The sequence below is a fragment of the Zea mays genome, chromosome 3 (genome assembly GCF_902167145.1).
Source record: "Zea mays cultivar B73 chromosome 3, Zm-B73-REFERENCE-NAM-5.0, whole genome shotgun sequence".
In the NCBI taxonomy this organism is placed as follows: Eukaryota; Viridiplantae; Streptophyta; class Magnoliopsida; order Poales; family Poaceae; genus Zea; species Zea mays.
Genome location: NC_050098.1, coordinates 155,102,491 through 155,121,412, shown reverse-complemented (window position 1 = coordinate 155,121,412; position 18,922 = coordinate 155,102,491). Strand labels below are relative to the sequence as shown.

Genomic DNA, 18,922 nt, shown 5'->3' with positions numbered 1-18,922 from the left:
TCTTCCCTTCTTTGGCAGAAGTCATTATCTGCTCTAATGTATTCATCCACCTTCTAAAGAAGCTTCTCTTAGGATTGGGAGGTTTTATGGCAAAATACTATGTGGCTGGTCTTGGACGAAGCCCTTTGATCATAGATTTAGTGACTATCTCATTTAGGACTGTCGGCGCTTGAGCTCGCAGCTGAAGGAACCTTTGGACAAAGGCATGTAGATATTCATCATGGTCTTGTGTGCACTGAAATAGGGCCTAAGCCATGATTGGCTTTGTTTGGAATCCTTGGAATCTTGTGATTAACATGTCCTTCAGCTTCTACCACGAGGTCACTTTACCTAGCCGAAGGGAAGAATACCATGTTTGGGTGACGCTCCTAACCACCATGACAAAGGATTTGGCCATCACTGTTGTGTTGCCGCCATACGAGGATATTGTAGCTTCATAGCTCATCAAGAATTGTTTTGGGTTTGAATGCACATCGTACATTGGCATTTGAGGTGGTTTGTACGAAGGTGGCCAAGGCATTTCCTACATCTCTACAGCCAAGGGGAGCATCATCGTAGATAAAACCATCATAGTTGAAGGCTTCATACCGAAGGTCATTATGAGTGTGACCCTCATGCCGAAGGTCTCTGCAATGGTACTGGTGCTCTTGTTGATTTGTGCCCTGTGTGATGTTGCTCAATTGCTTGATCAATCTGCTTCTGAAGCTCAGAGAGCAGAATCATCTTCTCTTTTTATTTTTCAACTTGTTGCATGATGGTTTCGAGGTTGTGGATCTCCCGATCAAGCACACCATCTTGTGGTGTCGGGCTGATGGCCTTCCTCTTCTGGTTCCATGCCTCTCGAAGGAGTTCTTCTTATCCTTGGTTGGGATCCAAAGGAGTGAGGACAACATCGGTTGTTGTCGTCTTCTTCAGCGACATGATGAAGCTTGTCGTGGTCCTTGTGAGTTCACCGGAGGTGGGCGCCAATGTTGACCACTTGTTCTTGATTCCTTCAAGTATAAAAAACAAGGCAACATAGTAAGATTAAGCTTCATCTTCATCTTTTAGCCCATCCTTCTTTGGGAAGAAGGTTAAGCAAAAATGAAGATGGGATTAAAGTGAATGAAGAAAGCACTAAATTGAATGAAGAAAGCATGAGGATAAATACAAAGCAAATTACATGAGATATGATCATAAGCCACATAATTGGAACTAGAGATTACATTCATATCTTCGGCTCTCGAGGCTTACAAGGAGAAGGAGGAAATACAACTTTGAAGGTGGAGTTATTTGCTTTTTCCCATCCAGCAAATGTCTCTAATGTATGTCATTGTTCCTCTATTTATATGCTCGAGGTACAACTTCAGTAGAATTACATTCATGACCTCAAGCCTATACATTTGAACTGTTAAACTTAATGAGGGTAATGCTGCATTTTTCCCATGCTATCCCGGTGAGCAAACTCTTGAAAACTTCTCGTAGCTTCATCCAGCTTCGTCGATTGCACATATGCATTACTATCCCGAAGCTTGTGGACTTCATACCCGAGTTTATGGTTGTTTCATCTGGAGATGCTTTCGGTATGATACCTATAATATTTAAAATAGGCTAGGAAACAAATGTCAACTTAGTGTTTTGAGAACTTTCAGAAAAAGAAGACCCCTAATAGCGCATAGATAAATTATTTATCGGAGCTAGTTCAAAACACCAACGATATATTATAAATTATGTATTTTAAAAAAATAAAACAAACCTGCTTATCAATTTTTTAAAGTCGTATACGCGATCTGTATCGTTCCGATATTGTATCAGTATTCGTGCTACATAGCTAGCAAATCATATACCTAGTTTTAGAGGGTAATTGTGGTGGCTCTAGATTAGTTTCAAATATATTTTTATTCTAAATAACGAATAAAATGATTTATGTAAATATATTTTAAAATATTTATAACTTTAGATCCGCAATTTTTTTAGAGATTCAAATAATATGCTCCATGGACAATGCCAGTTCTCCTAGCCAAGGAGGCGATTCCACGCGACCATGCCACAGGAGATCCGGTTGGCTGGTGTTGGGTGCGGGCGGGCACCCGGGCAGGGGCAGGCAGATGGGTGAGCCACCCGACCTGCCCGCTGGATTCGGTTGCTCAGGGTCAGAGAGAACCCGTGGCTTTCCCGGAAATCGACGGGGACTGCATGCACCCATCGTCGGCGTGTGGGGGCGCCGGGCGCGAGCGAGGTCAGTGGATCCACAGCGCAGCACCCCGTCAGGTTCACGGAGCCAGGCGCGTGGACTGTCGTCGGTCACTGGTGTTGGTGGTCGCTGAGGACCAACGGCGGGTGATGGGTGACTGGGTCAAGTGCCTGCCTCCGTGCCTCGGAGTCAGCCAAGGCGGAGATGTTCTTCCTCAGCTTCTGCACACGTGTGGCGTGGCCTCTTGCCACAACGTTTAAACAAACATAGTAGTACAAGTCAATTACCGTAGCCTTTTGGCAACCAGCTTTCAAAGTCCCCGTCGATCGGTTTATTCTTTTTTTAGAAAAAATAAACAAATTATTCTCTTTTTTATCACTACGGAGTACTATAGTACACATAGTACAGCTCATGGAGCCTCAGAGCCAAGTGGGTCTGTCTCGTTGGAAGACGCTTGATGTGTCGATGGTAGTGCATTGGCTTGTTAGTCCCCGAGTCATTGATCCACTTGTCAACGTATAGGAGTGGATTTGGGGCCGTCTGGGCCATGGCCCATGGAGAGGAGGCCCAAGCGGCGGCGGCTCACTCTCTCCCCTAGTAGTAGCCCCCCTCGGGCCTCGGGCCTCGCCGCCAAGCCTCGGATGGTATCGCGGCCAGTCACTCCTCCTTCCTTATCCCTCACAGTCCGTCAATCCATTGAGTGCATGTGCCGAGGAAACTTTGCGGCCGCGCTGCTGCTGGCCAATGCCTCGGCGTCTTCCTTCCACAGCCTCGGCGACCACCACCGCCTCCCCTGCTACAGCAACGGCAAATCTGAGTCCGCCTCCGCGCCCGCCACCTCCATCTCGCAGCCGTGGTCTTCGCCGACTACAAGCACCCACCGGGTGTGCCCACCCCTTTCCCACTCCTCTCTTTGCCGCTCGAAACCGACCGTCCCAACCCAAACCAATGGATCTGACTCAGTCCAGTCATGGTAGCTGTTAACTTGGATTTCTTCTTCTTCAGGGTTTACTACTGGGTCCGCTCCCACTGGGTCTGCGCATTAGAGACCGACAAGACTGGGAAATCCAGAGATGCATTTTTCTACCGATTAGCTGATCGACTCGGCGTTCATTGCCTTTGGGATCACATTGTTCGTGTGTTTCTTCTACGTTGCCGTCGTGTCCAAGTTGCTTCCGCCACATCAAAATGGATTCCTGGCTGCCATCTAACCAAGAGAGATGCTTGTTAAGCATGCACTAAACTAGGTGATCCTTGTGCAACAGCGTACAACCCGTGCAAATTATACAAGAAATTCACGCCTTCTTCGTAATTCTGCAGGTATTACTGTCTGCTTGTGCCGTTGATGCTTCCTGTAATAATCGTGGTTGTCTACCTGCACTGGCTCAGCATGAAGATGTTCAAGCACGCATGAAGCAGTCATGCAGCTTCCTTCCGGTTTCAGAATCCTGGTCAAAATCGAGGTTGGTTTGGTTTAGCTGAAAGTGTCAAGGCAATTTGCTTATATAGAGCCTGCATTTTTTGTTTTTGTTGTCTCCAAGATGTATCTGGATGCGCTTCTTTCAGATGTATATATAAGTTTTTTTTGGGGGTGCCGACAATTGACAATGCAGGTGTTTCATTCAGATGTAGTATATATAATTTAAAGCATGGAAGTGTCATTTTCCCCTAGTGCATGTTGAAAATGGGGATCCTCGACACCCTGATCACCGTTGTGGATGCTGGGGGGGAGAGGGAGTCCAAATGGTGTGAGCAACCAGGGATGGTGGTGCGCAAGTTTGAAGCAATGTGGTTAGATGAGGAAGAGTGTGCCGCCCGAGCTGAGTAGGCATGGATGGGAGTTTCAACCTTTAAGGGAGAGTGACTGGGTGAGGTGAGTATGATGGAAATCCATAAAAAGGTGCTCGGAGAGCTATAGAGATGGGACAACAATGTTCTTGGGAGATTTAGAGAAGAGGATAGGTGAGGTAAAGAGGGAGCTAGAAAATTATAGGAGGAGAACAAGCATATGTCAGGAATAGGTGAACCCGGAGAACATGTCAGGAACATGTGATTCCGTACCTCATGGCTAACCAAAAGAGGGCCGGAGCACGTTCTTCCATGCGTATGCTTCAGACAGGAAAAGGAAGGAATCATGTGAGGAAATTGATTGATGATAGCAGATGGTGAATCTCTTGAAGTTGGGGGCAGGGAACTTTGCGCCGGGTTTTAGGTGCTCCGCAAGCTGGAAACCTTGGCTGTCCAAATGAGTCTGGAATGGGTGGCGCAACTTGGCATGCCAAGAACAAGTTTGGAGACAGATGCAATGCAACAACCTTGGGACTAGCTGCTCGATGGAGGTGTGGACCGAAGCCCAAATGGTTTCTCGTTTATGTTACTATCTAATTCTGTGCATTGTTCAGTCTGTCTGCTCTAGATTACGTAATAGGGTAGCTTAGCAGGCAGCTTAGCTGCCCATGGGGCTTGTAACTTGCAGCCTGATTCACATGTCTACTTAAGCCAGCCCCCCAGACTTTTGTAATGTCTCGATGGTAATGCGTTGGCTTGTCGGTCCCTGAGTCATTCATCCACTTGTCAACGTATAGGAGCATATTTGGGGTCGTCTGGGCCATGGCCCATGGAGTGGAGGCCCAGGCGGTGGCGGCGGCTCACTCTTTGTCTCTCTCCCCTAGTAGTAGTCCCCCTCGGCCCTAGGACTGGGCAAAAAACCCGTTACCCGTTACTCGAACCCGAAAAACCTGAACCTGAACCCGTAATACTGGATACCTGAAATTTTTTCGGGAATTTCGGGTACTAATTTGTGAAACCCGAAATTATTCTAGGTAATTCGGGTAGCGCAAACCGGTACCCGAATAACCATACCCGAAATTCCTACAGGCTACAGTCCAAGTCCGCAAACGCCCACGGGCCACGGCCCACTGGCCAGTGGCCACTATCCACACCGTGACACCGGCTGCCCGGCCGGCCCAGGCCCACCAGCGCACACCGCCGCAAACCCTAGGTGTTACTGTGTCAGGCCGTCACACGCACACGCAGACACGCACACGCAGACGCCGCCTTCTTCCTGACCAGCGGTACAGGCGGTCCAGCCTTCCAGAGTCTAGACGCCGCCAGGCGCCAGCGCCGCCGCCCGCCAGCAGCAGGATCCAGCTCCACGTCCAGCCGCACTGCCGCAGCCAGCAGCCAGGGCTCCACGTCCAGCCGCAGCCAGGGCTCGCCGGGGATCCTAGACGCCGAGTCGCCCACCACGCCGGTCGGCCACGCCATCCAGGACCAGGTTAGGGCCACTGCCTCACGCCCTCACCAGTCACCCACCCTAATCGAATCGAGCAGGCTCGCAGTGCCGCCAGCCTGGTGTGACCCCGGGATCAGGTTCTGATTCCGAAGAGGCAAAAGGGAATGCGAAGTGGAATCCGGCTACATGGCTTTGCATTATATCACTAGTGTAAATTGTAATGTCGTAATGGTGCTGATTATAGAGTGGTGATCAAATGTCTTTTTGTGACACGCTGCTCAACAAAGCCTAGAAGAATCTTGCGAGAGTTCAAGTCGGACTGGTTTTGTTTCTGGTTATTTTGGTCTCAAATGGCACCAGCAGGATCTCAACCGCTCGCTTCGTTAAAATTTTATTCCTAATCCGACCTCGCAGGCTCTTGAGTATCCTGAATACCAATTATTATTGTGGTTGTGTTTGTCGAGTGCTCTGGTGAGTGTTCTGCTCTGAATACCAACTATTTTTAAAGTTTGGTTACTTCGGGAGTACCCGAAACCCGAACCCGAAGTGTCGGGTACCCGAAGTGTCGGGTACTATAATACCCAGAGCAAATTCGGATAATACTTTCTGAAACCCGAAATTTTAATTACCCGGATTACTCGACCCGAAATATTCGGGTAACCGGCCCAGGCCTACTCGGCCCTCGCCGCCAAGCCTCGGATGGTATCACTGTCCGCCTCCATTGAGTGCCTGTGCCGGGGAAACTTCGCGGCCGCGCTGCTGCTGGCCAACGCATCGGTGTCCTTCCCCAGCCTCGGCGACCACCACCGCCTCCCCTGCCACAGCAACGTCAAATCCGAGTTCGCCGCCGCGTCCGCCACCTCCGTCTTGCAGCCGTGGTCTTCGCCGGCTACGAGCACCCACCGGGTGTGCCTTCCCACTCCCCTCTCTACCGCTCAAAACCGACCATCCCAACCCAAGGCAAGCGGCGACGGTGACAGCGACAGTGGCTAAGACACGGGATTCCTCTCCGGCGTGGATCTCCTCTGGCGGTCATCTTCTCACTGGTATTCTTCTTCCTCCCTATCTGGTTCTATCGCACCTAGGGCGTTTAGGGTTCTTGGTTCTTGCGTCTATGTTTAGGGTCTTGGTTCTTGCATCTCTTCGTGGATCTAAAGTATTTGGGAGATTAGGTTCTTGCACCTGCTGTCGTTCTCCACGAGTTCGTTATTGCGCCATCAAGCGCTATTTTCTTCGACAGTTGAAAATTCCCTCGTGTGTGGAGCCGAGGTGAGTGGTGGCTCATATCGCTTTCTATGGGTCAGGTAGGGGACAGTGCTGGACTTCTGATTTTGGGTTTGTTTCAGTGCAGATTTCTTCGCTTGGATACGAATTTTCACACTACTTCGCTGAATTAAATCTTCAGGCTTTTCTCTCCTGTAGCAAATCTTCAGGCTTTTCAATTCGAAATTTAAAACCCCGTCAGATCTGTGCTTGCGCTGCTCGCCATAAACTGAACCTGACAGTAGCAAAAGGAAGTGTTGGATATTGTGATAGCACAGACAAAATTATTCCATCCATTAGTCCCCCCTTGCAGTCAAGATAAGGATGTAGCATTTGCCAGACCTCGAAATCACTTAACTAATGCACATCATATCACCTCCAAAAGGTGGACTAAACTTAATGCAACGCGTAAAACTTTAAAATTCTATTTTTAGAGGTGCATCTGTTTGGGAATAGCCTCAAGAGAGACTAATCATCATTTCCTTTCAAACCCAGCTATATTTACACCAATTCATGTGAACAGAGACAAGCTTCCTGTTGCTCCACCTACCTATACATCATGCTACTCCACCCCCACCCACCCCCACGACAGAGTTCAAGTTCACATTCAAATAGTAATGTACTCAACTAGGTAATGTTGTGATTTTATCATCTGCATTTACACATAGCTGCCATTCAAATAGTACACATGTTGCTGCATCTGCACCTCGCCACTCTAGGGAAATCTTCTTCACATTATGCACATATAGAAGCTCGCCTTTTCGCCTTTAGTTAAAGCTCAAAAAACCTGATAACAATATGATAGATCAGATAAGGTGCATGATATTCAGTTTGCTGCCCAAAGCATTTAATGTTTTTAAATTCTTCACACAAAAAATGTACCATGTCGGTTTCAAAGTTCATGAAAAAATATGCAAGACAGTACTAGTAGTTTGAATGTACAACACAATCACTTGGGTTTTCTACCGTATCCGCAAAGGATGTCGCTTTGTTTCCTGCAGTAACCGGAGGAATGGAAATGTGCATATATATGTTTATAGCTCATTTCAGACTCAACTGAACTTAGGATGTCTATTTATATCTGGTACAACAAATAGTATTGTGAATAGCTCTTAGTTGAAGATGAGATGTTTAGATATCTTACTTGGTTCATTGGAGATTTTGCTTGGTTTTATTTCATTTGGGTTGAAACTTGAAATAGTTCCTTGAGATTTGGATCAACTTTGCTTCCCGTTGAGTATCTGCTATCACAATTTGAATCTGATTTTTTATTCATGAACACTTCATTTTTTTGGGTTTCCTTGTAGACAAACGTAAGGGGATGCTACTTTTTTTTTAGAAAAGTGATCACGGACCAAATCCTATAGGTCATTTTGGTTAGTTTTTCTTGATACTAGAGACACTTTTTGTCTGCTTGCATGTTTCAGTTTGAGTACTACAGTGGCTGGACTTGTTTCAGTTTCAGAATACCAGGGACACTTCTTTTAGTTTCGGAATTCAGAGAAACTTCTTTCAGTTTTAGAATTCAGAGAAGTGTCTTTCGGTTTTAGGAATCAGAATATAAGGGACACTTCGCTCATCCATTGAAAGCCAAGTGGCCGGACTTGCACCTTTTGTTTCCTTTTAAATTCTGTTGTATATGGAAGGGATTAACCGAATGGACTTTTTGAGATATGGATTAAATCATAAAGGGATTAAATCCCAAGGGGATTAAGTGGAAGGGAGGGATCCACTCAATCCCTCTCTGGATTAGATCCACTTAGGCCCTGTTCGTTTAGCATGTTCCCGGCAGGGATGAGGGCCAAAACCCCGTGGCTTGACCCTGCTTGGAAAGAAACCCGATCTAGAAAAAAATGTGCGTTCGGTTAAGCCCTGAGTAGGTCGTATCCCGCCTTTTCCTCGTTGCTCCGGCTTGGGAACCAGACCCGGTCTGTGAGGGGTGGAAAATATCCCGAGGCAACACACTTACACACGCGAGGGGCAACACAACGAAGAACAAAGCAGCGGCGGAGACATGCCACATGCGAAGGGCAAGCGACGGCGGCGGCACGGACACTAAGATTCTCTCAAGCGTCGATCTCCTTTGGTGGCCGCTTCTCACCGGTATTTTTCTTCCTCCATGTCTCAACTAGTGAGTTTAGGGTTCTTCGTTCTTGCATCTCTTCTTAGATCCAGTAGAATAGAGTAGCCTTGGATCTATGGCCAGGGACGGATATTGGGCCTGGGCCACCTAGGCCGTGGCCCGTAGCTCAAAAAAGTAGTAGATATTTTAGCCCAAATTAAACCCTAATGTCCAGTCTACAGCGGCTGCCGTCGTGTCGTGCCGCTGCTTGCTGTGCTGGTGCTGGCTGCTTGTGCCGTCCGGCCGTCCCTGCTCTGCTGGACGCTCGGAGAGGCGGAGAGCGGACGCCGGCAGAGACGCAGAGGGCAGACCGTGTCCTCTCTCCATTGTCCAGTGATCCAGTCTCCTCCGGCCTCCGCGACCGTGGGTGCACGGAGCCGGACAGCCGATCAGCCGGCCGCGAGCTCGCCGCGAGGACAAAGGAGGCCGCCGGACCGGAGCCTGGAGACTGGAGAGCCAGCCGCCAGAGCCGAGGTATCCTGTTGCCGGCTTGCCGCTGTTGGATCTAGCGGCCAGGAGGGCGATTTGGTGCCGTTGCCGTACTGCCGTGAGCCAAGAGTGACTGCTGTTGGCGCTCGGCGATTGGGCCCATATTGCCATACACTGAAGCAGTAAACACTTCTCATTTTCTCAGTTTTTTTAGTTTTTTTGTGACTAATGAACAACGAGCTAAATTAAATATTTATGTGAATATGTGATGGTAGATTAACCTCAAAACAAGAGAACGAAGAGGACAAAAACATTGAGATCGTTTTATTGTCCGGCTCCTACACCTTTGATACGAACTGATTCATCAACACCAAACCAACGTCCCTAGAAGAACCTGTGATAGAATCAGAAACATTAGGTGTTGAGACAGAAGGTAGCTTATCTGTTTAGCTGCTTCTCAAAATGAACTAAAAGTAGCCAATAAGCAGAAGCTGCTTTTTACCAGCTTATCAGATAAGCTGCTTTTCCAACAAGCAGCAGTTGTGCCAAACAGGGCCATAGAATGGCCCGGGGCGTTAATTTTATAGAGCTCCGCCACTGTCTATGGCCGTGCGGATAGAGCGGGTGCAGTGCGTGAATGGATCCGTGTGGTTCACATCCTGCATAACTCGTTGAAATCCTGCCACTTTGGTAATTGAAATTATTGAAGGAGAGAGTAACAAAAATGGTCAGAACACAAACGTAGTGTACTAGTCTGCTATTGAAGAAGTTAACGTTTTTGTGAGATGGGACACAAATGGACTGTTATGAACTTGCAAATGAATTGTTACCTGCAAGGAAAAATCAACTTCGTTACTACTGTAACTTGCCATGAAGCTTATGCTGAGGACTGTAATCTATCAGTTGAGCACCTCTACACAGTCATGTTGACTTGCGCCAGAGCAAAAATTTATGCACAGTGTCTCTGCTTTCAAGCGATATTGTTTTCAGTTAACACCTATACGTACTATCAACTCATAGAAAAGTTAGGCCTCAGCTGTGGACCTGTGATCACTAGTCAAGACATCAACGGTTGTAACATGTAGTACATGTCTGGTAAATATGGCGACATAGTAAGTATAAACATAAGCTGTTCTTATAAACCTGAGATCTTTTTGTTCATCTTGAACGCATCGCCTATTCTTGACTTCTTGTAAACCAACAGAAATATGTTGCCTTTTGGCGCTTCTTATTATTATATAAACAGAAGCTGAAACCCGGGGGTCGCGCTGGTGATCATCAGGTCATTCATACATCAGTTAAGTATAACAAGCATAGAACTGACAGCAAATCCTACCTAGTCTGCATATGTGAAGTTCTAGTGTCAATATTGAACATAAATATCTGAAGTCTAAAGTTTGAATTTATAGTATATCAAGTTTTTCTCAAAAGTTGTTGCTTCTAAAAATAACTAGCCTAAACACTTAAATAGTACGAACACTCACTCCAATAGTCTGTACCTATTTATCATGGTTATTAAAGCGTCGTTTAAGCATCGTTTAAGCGTCAAAACGTGATTAAGAGTTAAAACGACTGTACGTTTTTAAAAAATCACATAGAACGTCTGTTTTGGACGTTTAAGCGACGTTTAAACGTCGGAACACGCGTTTTGGACGTTTTAACCGTTGTGCGGACGTTGTATGCGTTCGTGGGCCTTAATGGGCCTTTAACCAACCGGCCACCAACTCAGACGCCGCCCAGCCGCGGAGCCGCCTCTAAGGATCGCGCGCAGCCGCCCACACGCCAGCCAGCCGCCAGAGCCAGACGTGGGCCGCCAGCCGCCAGAGCCAGACGCCGGCCGTCCTCCACCGCTCTGCAGGTACGCCGCTGGTCCCCCTCCTCCCTCCTCCCTCCTCTGGTCCTCCCTCTTCCCTCCACCTACAGGCGCCAACCCGCCATTGCTCCAGGCGCCGCCGCCCAGTGCTCCAGCAGCCGTTGCCCTTGCCCCCCAGTGTCGTGCCCTTGCCCAACAGTTCTCCAGCCGAGCCATTGCCCTTGCCCTACAGTTCTCCAGCCGCCGCCATTGCCCCCCAGTGCTCCAGCCGCCACCAAGCAGCCAGTGCTCTAGCCGAGCCGACGCTGCCCAGTGTGGCTGCAAGCCTGCAACAGTATAAATGTATAATACCATTCTACTGTGTGTGTTGCAGGAAGCCAGGCATTGTCTGCCATTCTACTGATTTTGGGGGTATTTAGCTAAAGTGTGGCAGTGAATTTCAGTTTCAATGGCAACATTATAAATGTATTATACCATTTTACTTGTGTTGTTGAACTTGATCTGTTTCTTTTTATGCTAATGCTATTTGGTTTGTGAACTCAACTTATGTATGAACTTATTCTATATTTGAAATTCTATGTCAAGTTTGAAAAGACGTTTCAACGTTCGTTTAAACGTTTAAACGTTGAAAAGTTGGTTCATAACGTTTTAACGTTTTACCGCTTTAATAACCATGCCATTTATATTATATATGTAGTCATACACAAGTGCACGTTTACCTGCAACTCTGCATTTACATGCATATTTAAGTGTTGTTTTGTTTTATTCATCTCACATTTAATTTTTGACTTTATTGTGCAATCAATTAAGAATTTCATAGTAGTTCTAAACACATTGGAGGTCACAAAGGATAAGAAGGTCGAAGCCTATATGGTGTTCAAGGACCCTGAGTCCCTGACAATCGACAAATTTTCTTGAGTGCGTGCAGTGATGATAGAGAGGTTGTATTGATGTGGTTGAGGGATGAGATGACTAAGCAGGTATATCTAAGGTTAACTACATATCCTAATGTTAGACTACCCGTCTAGGGCTTGGGGTGTTCCCCCTATAATTACCAACTCACCCTCTGTATTGGGTCTGGCCCATTTACCAAGTCTATTAATACCACTCCTAGCCCTGTTTAGGGTTATGGTTCTCATTCCAACATGGTATCAGAGGGCTAGGTTTAGGGTTATGGTTCTCGTTCCAACACCTAACTCAATTTTGCATACCTTGCATTATTTTTGTTATATTACTATCTGACTACATATTACAATATGTACCTATATGTTCTTGTTGCTACAATAGGTTCTAACTTTGGTTTGTTAGGGGACATGTATATATCTTTGATTGATATGATAACAAATTATGTGTGGTGTGTTCTTAATACATAGGCAACACACTGGTGTGTGACCCTGTTAATTTCTATAACTAACAGATATAAACATAAACCTATTGCAGTTTACTTGATGCATGGTTCCCATCCACCAGATTGTACCATGGCAAAACATTTTGGTGTTCCCTCGTGCGTGTCTTCATGATATTCTTATAGATTTGGGGCAAAGTATTATAGTTTTTTGCTATATGTAGTTTGATCAGCCAACACCAACTAGCATAAAGCAAAGTTGAGAATTTGATTACACATCAAAAGCATCATAATATATGATCCGGTAAAACTTAGTTCTACTGGAATGTGATATGTTTTTGCTGCCCTGGCATATATATTATGGAGCGAAAAAATAGCCTCACAGTCATGTTGCTGTATATATTGATAAAAGATTGAATAGAGCTTTACTCTTTCTTGTTTGATCATGGTTTTGTAAGTTGGCTACACCACAAGATGTTTTAGTCAATATGCTGATTATTTTAAAGCAATACATTGAATGTTCACCTCGTTTAAAGAGTTTATATTTGTTGACATATATTCACAATGACATTTTTATTTTTATGATAGTTACAAGGGTCAAGTCATGCATGAAGTAGCTCCAGTCTTTAGAGGAAGAATGTCTTCTCTGTTTATATTATATAAGTTTTATTCTAATTAATGTATTGAAGACCTTTTCTAAATTATTTTTATGTACTTGTTCTATCAAAGAGAGACGCATCATTATATGGATCCATGATCTCGTCCTAGTCATCACACTAGTGATGTAGTCTTTTGCAACTTATTAGTGTCAACAGACATAAGATTATTGTGCTTGTTGTAATAAAGTTGTCTTCATCGTAACAAAACTTGCAGGTCTCTATGGAGCTGAAGTGTTATGTATTGGCAGCGTGACTGGTACTTGACAATACTCTAGATTAACCGAACAACAGTTTGAGCCAGGGATTATAGCCAAAAGGGATTATACCCCCAAGGGGTTCAAGTGACAAAGAGGGGATTAACTCAATCCCTCCTGGATTCAATACCTCTCTGGAATAAAAACCTGTAAACCGAACATGCCCCTAGGGAAGTAATCCATTGCAAACGAACATGCCCTCAGGGTTTACTATTGTGTCCGCTCCCACCGGGTCTGCGCATCAGAGACCGACAAGACTGGGAAATCCAGAGATGCATTTTTCTACCGATCAGCTGATCGGCTCGGCGTTCATTGCCTTTGGGCTCACATTGTTCGTGTGTTTCTTCTACGTTGCCGTCGTGTCCAAGCTGCTTCCGCCACATCAAAATGGATTCCTGGCCGCCATCCAAAACGACTGGTAAGGAACATCTAACCAAGAGAGATGCTTGTTAAGCATGCACTAAACTAGGTGATCCTTGTGCAACAGCGTACAACTCGTGCAAATTATACAAGAAATTCACGCCTTCTTCGTAATTCTGCAGGTATTACTGTCTGCTTGTGCCGTTGACGCTTCCTGTAATAATCGTGGCTGTCTACCTGCACTGGCTCAGCATGAAGATGTTCAAGCACGCATGAAGCAGTCATGCAGCTTCCTTCCGGTTTCAGAATCCTGGTCAAAATCGAGGTTGGTTTGGTTTAGCTGAAAGTGTCAAGGCAATAGCCAATTTGCTTATATACAGCCTGCATTTTTTTTGCTGTCTCCAAGATGTAATCTGGCTATCGAATCACTGTACTAACAAACCCTGCATCAATACGAGCTGCAATCCATTGTTTCGCTTTACTCCATAGCTCACGGTAGCGCGACATATCTCGTAGGAAGGTTCAATTCGGAATAATTACTGGCATGTATGCGTTTTTTTTCAATGTGCACCTTTAGGGATGCTATTATCTATGCTATGCAGCTTCAAAAGTCAAAACCATGGGTTCTTCCCTTCTATACATATCTGGTCATCAGTATGTGCTTGCCCCTCTTTAGAGACGAGGGTACATGTAGGCCCTGTTTGGGACAGCTGCTGCTTGTTGAAAAAGCAGCTTATCTGATAAGCTGGTAAAAAGCAGCTTCTGCTTGTTGGCTGCTTTTAGTTCATTTTGAGAAGCAGCTGAACTGATAAGCTGCTGCAGAAGCTGCCTGTTTGGCAGGACTTCAGCTTAAATTTGTGAAGAAGCTGAAAATAAGCTGTACCAAACAGGGCCGTAAGACATCTCCACTTTACCTCTTTTTACCCTGTATAGATGTAGTATATTCAATCCACAAGCTTAGCAGCACTCACAACTGAACAGTGTAACTAAATGATAAGGTTAGTTCAGTGACATCTCATTGATCACGATGTTGTTCCCTATTTTGTAATGTTTAGAATGCTTAATGATGGCTCAATCGACCTCACGTAGAGTGCATTTTGTTTGTGGCGGAAGTAACTGTATGTTAACTAGTTAGTCACATATAACTTCTGGACTAATGCATTTTTCCTCTACTGCTACTGCATTGGGTTCTGCACAGTCCTTCCTCCTAATGCTCACCATGTACCACAAGTAGATGATCATTATGTTCTTCTTTAGCATGCTATCATAAATCAATCTGGAAATATTGTACTTATCTATAAGACCCAACTAATTTGGTGGTGGTTTCGGTGTAGCGCTAAATTTCTCTTATCATGGTTTATACATTCTGCTTATCATCAGAACGAGACACTAATCCACTAATATATTATGTGCCTATTCTGCTTCTTCTGTACGGGCCTGATAGTTTCTCTAAATTTTAACTAGCAAGAAAGAGCATATTTGCCTTGTGCCATTGTCCTTGATCTTCTGCCTTTTTTTAGAAAAAGGAATTAAATGGTACTCCTAACAGGATAAGTTGGATTATTAGATGCCCTGTGATGCTTTGGTTTATTGGGAAAAAAGATCGCAATTGATATTGGTTATTCAAAGCAGACACTTCCCTACTGCATTTAATCTTTACTGTATTTCCTTTGTTATGTTATATTTCATTGCCCCCTCTTTATTTTGGTTCCTGGCCTTGTTCTTTTGTTTCTTCTGATTCATTTTCAGTTCTAGCTGTGTGCTGAAGTGTTATTCTGGATGTATACTTGATTATTTGTCAGTTTCCTAAACGCACAGCACATTACTACCATTACTCCCCCCATTGCCATCTAGGTCTGATATGGTTTTTGTGAGTTCTTAACTTGTCGCGCAATAAATTTCCAAGGATGCATTCACAATCCCAAGGCATAGGAAGTGCTGCAGGGAACGCCCTAATTCCACCGCAGCTTCGTGGAAGGTTAGTTTCTTTTTTTTTCTTTCCATTTCTCTTTGGCGCCTTGTGAAAGTGAGACCAGCTTATTATATGTATTCTCTAGTCTACCCTCCTCAGCTAACGAGTCAAATGCTTACAGTGAACTATAATATGAGACATGTAGGCGCATTCCCAGGTGTATTTGCCAAAATGTTCACATTATATATTTCGCATCCCTGAGTAATGTCTACCTTTTTGTTACTGCTTCACAGGAGCAATGTTGTTACTGAAGACATGAGCAAACTCTTTGTGGCTAAACGAAAAGAGTAGCATCTTAACCTTTTCTGGACCTGAACCTCTGTTTGGACTCCATAGACTGATAAACGCATGTACTGGTCCCATAGTGCAATGGATGTGCCGGCATGATCCAAGGTTGTTGCTGAATCCTAAAGAACCGGACGAAGGATGCTAACGGTAGGACGACCTGGTCTCTTAGCCTACAGTGGGCTGTTGTCAGATGTCAAAAATGCCCTCTTAGAAGTTTAGAACATTTCTTTGGTGCTCACTCGCGTTTCATGTTCAACGGTGCTACATGACTGGTGCTGGATGCATGTAAACTCTGCAACCCTATCATGTTATGGCAGCTAGATGCTACTACGTCTATCTTTTGATCGGTGATTACAACCATGTATTACGTCTAGTAGTGGTAATACATCGCGATCCAAATGCTTCTTAATAAAATAGTAGAACCCTAAATAATTATAGTTAAAAAATGAATAGAAATAAGATTCTGATATGATCCGATCCTTAAATCTTATAGCGTAAAATTTAGAGCTCATTGTCACCTTTAATTACGCCCATGGTTGAACTATGTTCAGACAGCTTTTACGCCAGTATAGTTTAATACTGAACGAATGCTGTGAAGTACTCCCTACGTTTTTTTCAGCATATGCTTCTTCCGTTTTTTTATTTGTTACATTTTAGTTTAAAATAAACTAATGGACGACAAATATTTGAGAACGGAGAGATTTTCTGGCATACACTTCTTCCTTTTTTTATTTGTTATATTTTAGTTTAAAAATAAACTAACGGACCACAAATGTTCGAGAACGGAGAGAGATAGTACGTAATTGTCTTATCTAGCAAGTGAGCCAGTTTCTTTTAACAGGGTTTCTACGTAGGCTAATTTCACTCCTGTTGTAATCTACCGTGAAGAATTTCTCGTGTCAGAGAGAAGTAAGGTACTTATTTTTTTTTACAACGATCTTGTCTGATTTCATAGTTTACAAAATTTACTTTATAAGAAAACCTGTTACCAAATTTATTTATTTTTGCTCGGCGCGTGCATTTTATTTTTTTTCGCGGTGCTTGTTTGGAAACAAAGATACGAGAGAGTATTGAATGAGCTAAAATCCTCTTTCTATTTAATTTTAAATAATAAGGATATTTTAGCTCTCCCAATCTCTCCGGTATCTTTGCTTCTAAACAAGCCCTCAAGAACATGTTCATCAGTGTGCCCTCTCGCCCAAAATGTCACTCTAAATTTTTCCTCCAAATTTGCGCGCGTGCTCGTGCTCGTCCTCCCCTCATCCGCCGCCGCATTGGCACCCCACCTAACCCTGAAACTGAGGCTCTCTTGCTCGCTTCAATCAATGGTCGACTAGTGGCGAAGTGAAGAAGCGAGAACTTGCGAGATTCTTGACCTTGCTCCCGCAAGCGGAGGTATGTCGTCGGCCAAACATTTTGCTTCTCAGTCTGCTTCTGTAAAAATTGGTCAAATAAATCAACGTGAATGTAGAATTCGTCGAGTCATCGCGTCCTGACTAGATGAATCTGTCGTTTTCTAGATCCTAAATCCGCTATATTCATGTTCTCGTTACACCTAGATTATCTAGGAATCAAAATTCTCATATAAACTCTTCAGGGGAAAAAAATCTCAGTCCCCCTCCCATCCAAAATATGTTGGTGCCTTTTTTTGGGGGAGGGGCGGGGGTTGGTTGTTCATCAATTTTGACATCATGTTTTTCGTGCCGCTCAATGGTTTGTTTTTCGGCGCTGAGAAGGGCTGCGACATTGTTGTGCTGTTGTGTGAGGTTTGAGATTTGGCCTCTTTTGGATACTTGAGTATCTGTTTTTAATCTGATTATTTCCTTTGATTCATATGTACTGTAGGAGCCTCTTTGAGTACCTAGTCACGTGCTGGTTGACGAATTCTTTTTTTTGGTTAATTTGGAGGCTTTTTATGTGTTTGAGGGTTAGATGAGGTTTTAGTCTATCCACGACCATTTTTCTAAATTTATCCTTGTATATCCTAACTATAATATTAACTACTCTCCACAGTGTGGTTGTTCCTATCTCATTTGCTCTGTACCCCACCACTGATATAATATTATTTTATTTTAACTGCCATCCTTTCCCGTATTTTATTTAATTCAGAATCTCCATCAACAGTAGACACTTGGAGCCTGCGCCCTCAGCTCTTCTTCTTCGCTCCCTCCTAGCTCCCCTCGTCATTCATCAGTGGAGACGTGGAGTAGTGCACATTACACAAGCACCATCCATATCGCCTTCCACCTCTGCGAGCTCGCCGCCACCATGGGACCCGCGCACCCGAGGCCCCTCTGGAAGTCGACTTCCACCAGCGTTCAACGCTGCCGCCATGGAGCTTCTCGAGAATACTCTGTCCGCTCCATGGCAGAACTTCGAGAGCTCCGGGGAGGTCAAATGTAGCAAAGCCGATGGCTGGGGCGGTGCCCAAATCCGACGCACCGGACGCAGACACCGTCGCCGCCTCTCGAAGTTGTGCTATTTTGAACTATTGGACCTTTTAAGCTCCAAAAGACTATTAAAAAATTGTTCCCTCAAACTTGATATTGTGGCCAGCTCTAAAAAAGTTTTCTTAAAAAAATCTAAACTCACAGTAGACTAATTAGGCTGGCAGCCTGGCATACCATATGTTTCTTGTAGACGTCGACTACCTCTTAACACCCAGCACGTGAGAGGCCAGTGTTCGATAGAAAACTGTTGGTTGACTTCAAATGCACTTTCTTCCCAATAAACATTTTACAGGTTGCTTTACGGGTTTTGTTGGAGTTGCTCCAAGAGATCTCAAGTGTTAATGCAATATTGTCACAGCGTCACATTTTTTCCCTATGCTAACTTCTGCCCATCTCTTAACTCCCATGCATCCATCCTATTTGTTGGTAGCGAGTATTGAGATTGTAACATTTACAGGGTGTTTGGTTCGAGGAATGAACTAGTGCATTATCTTTTCACTCATCAGTTTTTTGTTTGATTTGTGGAATAGAATAAGTTGATCCATCATCACCTCATTCC

The 18,922-nt window shown here is 44.7% G+C and overlaps 1 long non-coding RNA gene and 1 pseudogene across 6 annotated transcripts; both read left to right on the top strand.

The window, feature by feature from the left end:
* The first annotated feature begins 2,877 nt into the window (after window positions 1–2,877).
* Window positions 2,878–14,141, top strand: LOC118476812 (uncharacterized; annotated as a pseudogene).
* LOC103650776 (uncharacterized) lies at window positions 4,976–16,249 on the top strand. 6 transcript variants are annotated; one of them, XR_002268125.3, is made up of 6 exons: window positions 11,012–11,080; window positions 11,409–11,500; window positions 13,254–13,711; window positions 13,836–13,978; window positions 15,560–15,631; window positions 15,859–16,249. It is a non-coding gene; the product is annotated as an uncharacterized lncRNA (long non-coding RNA). The 6 variants fall into 6 exon arrangements; XR_002268127.3 differs by having other exon boundaries at window positions 15,508–15,631; XR_002268120.3 differs by lacking the exons at window positions 15,560–15,631; window positions 15,859–16,249 and having other exon boundaries at window positions 13,836–14,141.
* The last annotated feature ends 2,673 nt before the right edge of the window (window positions 16,250–18,922 follow it).